The sequence below is a fragment of the Rattus norvegicus genome, chromosome 6 (genome assembly GCF_021556685.1).
Source record: "Rattus norvegicus strain SHRSP/BbbUtx chromosome 6, alternate assembly SHRSP_T2T, whole genome shotgun sequence".
Lineage (NCBI taxonomy): Eukaryota > Metazoa > Chordata > Mammalia > Rodentia > Muridae > Rattus > Rattus norvegicus.
Genome location: NC_141539.1, coordinates 13124477 through 13130000, shown reverse-complemented (window position 1 = coordinate 13130000; position 5524 = coordinate 13124477). Strand labels below are relative to the sequence as shown.

The window sequence follows — 5524 nt, the reverse complement described above, 5'->3', positions numbered from 1 at the left end:
AAAGCACACTGCAAGACCTTAACAGACTTCTCCCGCCTTAGAGATGCTCGGCTGAGGGAGCCGGTTGTTAAGGAAGAGTCTGGGCAGTGGCTCTAAGACCCAAAAAAGGATTGGACAGATGGTTCAGTGGTTAGGAGCATTGACTGCTCTTCTAGAAGTCCTGAGTTCAAATCCCAGCAACTACATTGTGGCTCATAACCATCTGTAATGAGATCTGATGCCCTCTTCTGGTGTGTCTGAAGACAGTGACAGTGTACTTATATATAATGAATAAATAAACTTTAAAAAAAAAGACCCTGGGGGGCTGGAGAGATGGCTCAGTGGTTAAGAGCACTGGCTGCTCTTCCAGAGGTCCTGAGTTCAATTCTCAGCAACCACATGGTGGCTCACAACCATCTGTGATGAGATCTGATGCCCTCTTCTGGTGTGTCTGAAGACAGCGACAGTGTACTTATATAGAATAAATAAATCTTTTTGAAAGTAAAAAAAAAAAAAAAAAAAAAAGACCCTGGGGAAAAAAATCCAGGGTCAGAGGATTTTTAAAAAGGTTTATTTTTATTTTTAATTATGTGTATGTGTGTGTGTGTGTCTGTGTGTGGGTGTATGCCCTGGAGTGCAGGTGTCCATGGAAACCAGAGGTATCGGGTCCCCTGGAACTGAATTACAGGCGGTTGTGGGGTGCTGCTCAACATGGGTGGTCAGTATGGGTCACGGCTCCTAAGGAAGAAAAGAACATGGTCTTAAGCGCTGAATCATCTCTCCAGATCTAGGAATCTTGTTGTCTTTTAATTAATTTTTAACACATCTGTTTGTGTGTTGTGTGTTGTTGCTGTTGTTGTAGGCTTGCCGCTGTGTATGCACATGGAGGTCAGAGGACACCTTTGACAGTCAGTTCTCTCTCTCTGCCCTAAGGGTCTCGGGAATTGAACTTAGGTTTCAACCTTGGTGCCTTTTCGTGCTGAGCCACCTCGCTGCTCCCAAGCACAGGAGAATCGTTGAGTAAATCTGTTAGAAAGGAGAGGAGCGTGTCTCATTAGGAAAATTATAATTAGCTTGGGACTGGAGAGATGGCTCAGCAGTTAAGAGCATTGGATGCTCTTCCAAAGAACCTGGGTTCAAGTCCCAGCACCCACATGGCACCTACCAACCGTGTATAATTCCGGTTTTAGGGGATCCTATGGTCTCTTCTGCATACACATGGTACACAGACTTACATATAACCAAAACACCTACGCACATGAAATAAAAATAAATGAATCTTGAAAGCCGTATAATGATCCAGAGCTGAGTACTGGCCTGACTGACACCAACTCTGTTTTATGCAGCTCGGGATATCAATCTGGTTACTATAGCAACAGACTCCTCGAGAAAATAAAGACAAGACCGACTCGGTGAATCCCGGTCTTCCCAGAGAAAATACATAAAGACAAGACCGACTCGACTCGGTGAGGCCTGGTCTTCCCAGAATTGTTTAATTGCTCATTAAAATGGAGGCATTTCAAAGAGAGGTACAGAGCTATAACTCAGAACTCTGGCAGCTGAGGCAGGAGGATGAAGGATGAAGAGATCAGTCTTGCCAAGGAAAAAAAGCATTTTGGGCTGAGTGCGGTGGTACATGCCTGCGGTGACAGTAGGGTAGGGGCAGGGGTGCAGAACCTGGCAAGGGTGAGAGGGGCCTGGCCCACATAGCTTGTTCCTGGCCACCTTGAACTACAGGATAAGACCCTGTCTCAGAAACCCACAGAACAAAACAAGACTTCTCTCCAGACTCCCGGAAGTTCCCTTTCTTTTCACAAACGGAACCAACAAAGGCAGGGTACCTCCACCCTGTACTTGACTTCCTTCTTTCTGTCTGTCTCTAATTCTCTATACTCTCAGTCCTGATGACGGCCAATGAGTGCTACAGGGTGGGGTCGGGCAGCCTCCCAGGGGCTCTGTGGAGCCCGCCCGTTCGGAGTCTGTGATGATGTCTGTGTGGCTCATCTGATCTATGACGTATATAGTTCAGCCTCCCGAGGACCACTGCAAACGCAGGCTTGTGGTGTTTGTTCTTTCCAAACACGTTGGTTTACAGGGATGCTCGAGAGAAGGGACGTCATCCCAGGAAGGGCGGCCATGAGCATGAGCTTTATTTTTCTTGTCTCATCATCATGGACTGCAAACAACAAGTGTGCATCTCTAGACAGGCTTCATGAGAAATCATAGCAGGGGATTTAGCTCAGTGGTAGAGCGCTTACCTAGGAAGCGCAAGGCCCTGGGTTCGGTCCCCAGCTCCGAAAAAAAAAAAACCCCCCCCCCCCAAAAAAAAAGAGAGAGAGAGAGAGAGAGAAATCATAGCAATACAGTTGTTTGCTGCTGCATGGCGACCAAGAGAGGCAACTTCCTGGTAGTTACCCACATATGCACCGTAGTGAGGCCATTAACCGTGAAAGCTGTCGTGTCTGAGGCGCGTCAGGTCTCTTCGTGGTACACACTGTTAATGAGCCTCATAAAGCCCCACCCTCTCTGATCCTGATAAGACAAGGGCGAAGGTCCAATTCCTTCTGCCAATTCTTATTTCCTCTAAGTTAGAACAGTACCTGGAACCGACTGCTTCAGCTGGCTCAAAGGACCGAATCTTTTGTTCTTAAGATGTATTTATTTACTTCTTGTGTATGAGTGCTTTGCCTGCATCCATGTTTGTGCCCCATGTGAGTTCCTGGTGCCCACAGAGGTCAGAGATGATTCTCATTTCCCCTAGAACCAGAATTATAGATGGTCATGACCCACCAGGCAGACCTTAGAAACCTGGATCCTCTGGAAGAACAAGTTCTCTTCAAGGTTGTTCCAGCCTCTCCCTTTCTTTTCTCAGACCCCTTATTGAAGAGTTACATTATACAAGGATATGCTCAATAAATAATTCTTTGTTTTGTTATTTTGAGACAGGATCTTACTGTGTACCCCTGGCTGGTCTGAAACTCAGAGATCCAGCTGTTTCTGCCCCCTAAGTGCAGAGAGCTTAAAGGCTTGCTCTGCCACATCTGGCTTCAATAAATCATTCTTTTTGAATTTCCTTGAAGCCTTTGGTAACTCCAGGTCCTTCACTGCCATGCTTACCTAACCCAAGATAGGAAAGGTGCTTTGAAGCTATTTCTACTTTCTTCTGACAGCACAGGCACTATAAGACAGAGGCTCTCCTTTTCCTCCTTCTCCTCCTCCTCCTCTTCCCCCTCCACCTCCCCCCTCCTTCACCCCTTTTGTCTCCTCTTCTTTTTGAAATATGGTCTTGCCATGTATCCCAAGCTGGCCTCGAACTCAAGGCAATCCTCCTGCCTCAGCCTCCTAAATGTTGGGATTATAGTTGTGTCACTTGCTCCCAGCTGTGGAAAACTTTCTGCTTACTATTTCCAAAATATGTCTTTACTTTCCCCGTCAAATATAAATGCAAAGCTCCTGTGGCCCCGTGAGATCACTTCTCCAAAGAACCCACTGAGCAGGGGATGGGGGCCCAGGCCTGCGATCCCAGCCCTAGGAGGCACAGGCAGGTGGATTGATTCAAAGTCCATCTGGGGCCCTAGTGAGTTCCTGGTCAACCTCTGCTACAGAGCGAGAACTTAACTCATAAAACAAAAGGGATCAGGAAGTTATGCCATCGCCCTTCAGATTTTTCTTACAACTGATCTGACTTTTCTTACTACTGACTCTGGTATCTTCATGTACGAACCTGCCTAAATTCTAAGGCCCAGAATTCCACCTTGCTTTTCCAAATCCTCCCTCAACTACCTTTTCCCTTTCCTTTTCTGTTCTATTGATCATCTGATAAGTCGGATGTCCTGCTAAACTTGAATCCAAGTTCATGCCGGGACACAGGCTCACCAAAGCAACTGTTAGTGCCACCCACACATGTGAATGACAGATTTTCCTTGAGGTGGGAACACTGCAGCAACTGGCTCTGCCGCCATATTTCTTCTGCTTACCTCCCAGTCTGAAGTGAATGCTGTACACACACACACACACACACACACACACACACACACACCTCTGCCCCTCCCATACTACAAATCTTCAAGGAATAACGGGGTATCCATTAGCCTCAAAAATCTTCCACCAGTGGGGACTGGTGACAGAGCTCAGTGACTCCGAGCAGGGGCTGATCTTGCTGACAGCCGGGTTTGATTCCAGTCCAGGGACCCCAATGCTTGTTCTGGCCTCGGGGGACACTATATTCACGTGGCACATTCACATGTACGCAGGCAGAACTCATACACATGAGATAGAAATAGATCTTAAAAAGAAGGATCTGCAGGGTATTTATAACCGATGGTTTAACATATACAATTCTTTGCCCCTGCCAGAGGACAGTCTTGAGTATTTTTTTTTTCTCTTCAGGTACTGTCGTCTTGTGGTTTAAATGACTTTAATGTCCATACTACCTATCTATATTTTTTTCCGTTTGTTTTGAGATAGGGTCTCGCTGTGTAGCCCAGCATGGCCTGGAACTCGATCTGCAGACCAGACTGGCCTCAAATTCATAGATCCTTCTACCTCTACCTCCCAAGAGTTGGGATTGAAGGATTAATGTGCCACTACTGCCACAGCCCACTTACTTATTTTTTCTGTCTATGAATGTGTGTCTAAATGAGTTTATGAGTGAAATGTGCACGTGGGTGTCCCTGGCAGCTCTAAGAGGTTTAATTTCCTGGATCTATAGACAGCTTTCAGCCCCAGTGTGGGTAATGTAACCAACTCAGGGTCATTGAAAGCACTCTTAACTGTTCTGGGTTCTGCCTTGCTTTTAAAAGACAGGGCGTCTTGCCTGATAGGCCAGGCTGGCTGGCCACAGAGCAGGGTCTTCCTGTTCTTCTTGCTGTTCAGAGCTGGGGTTCCAGCACCTGCGTCCACACCTGGCTTCTCATGGAGGCTGAGGAGGGAACTGAAGCCCCCACGCATGGCCGGCTCTTTACCAGCTCAGCTACCTGTCCAGCCTCCCTCACAGAACTTTCAATGCCGCTTCCTTCAACTGTTGTTTAATTTCCCTCCCCTCAGGTTACACTTTGTGACTCATTTCTTTGTGTGTGGAGTGTGTATGTGCTTCTGGGGGGGGGGGGGGAACAACAAAAAACAAAACACAAAACAAAAACCCAGGCCTTGCACATGCATTAGAGCAGTGGGCTATACTCCAGTCCCTGATCATTTCCTCCCTCCTCCTCCTGCTCCTTTTTCTTTTCCTTCCTTTCTATTTTGAAGTCTCAAAACATTGGTTCAGAGTGGATGCTTTCCATGGAAATCTTTAGTAAAAGATGAAAAATTTACACAAACTGAAGAGGAACCAGAGTACATGAGCCATGCACTTCTACTGAATAGTGTATGGGGGGAAAAAGTTTGTTTTTTTTTTTTTTTTGGTTCTTTTTTTCGGAGCTGGGGACCGAACCCAGGGCCTTGCGCTTCCTAGGCAAGTGCTCTACCACTGAGCTAAATCCCCAACCCCGGAAAAAGTTTTTTTAAAAAAAATTTATTTATTCTTTTGTTATGAGTACACTGTAGC

General features: G+C 46.5%; 1 non-coding gene across 1 annotated transcript; it reads right to left on the bottom strand.

Annotated features, from left to right (window-relative positions):
- Positions 1–5206: 5206 nt before the first annotated feature.
- Positions 5207–5317, bottom strand: LOC148005036 (U5 spliceosomal RNA). The gene has a single exon (XR_015623548.1). It is a non-coding gene; the product is annotated as a U5 spliceosomal RNA (small nuclear RNA).
- Positions 5318–5524: the final 207 nt, after the last annotated feature.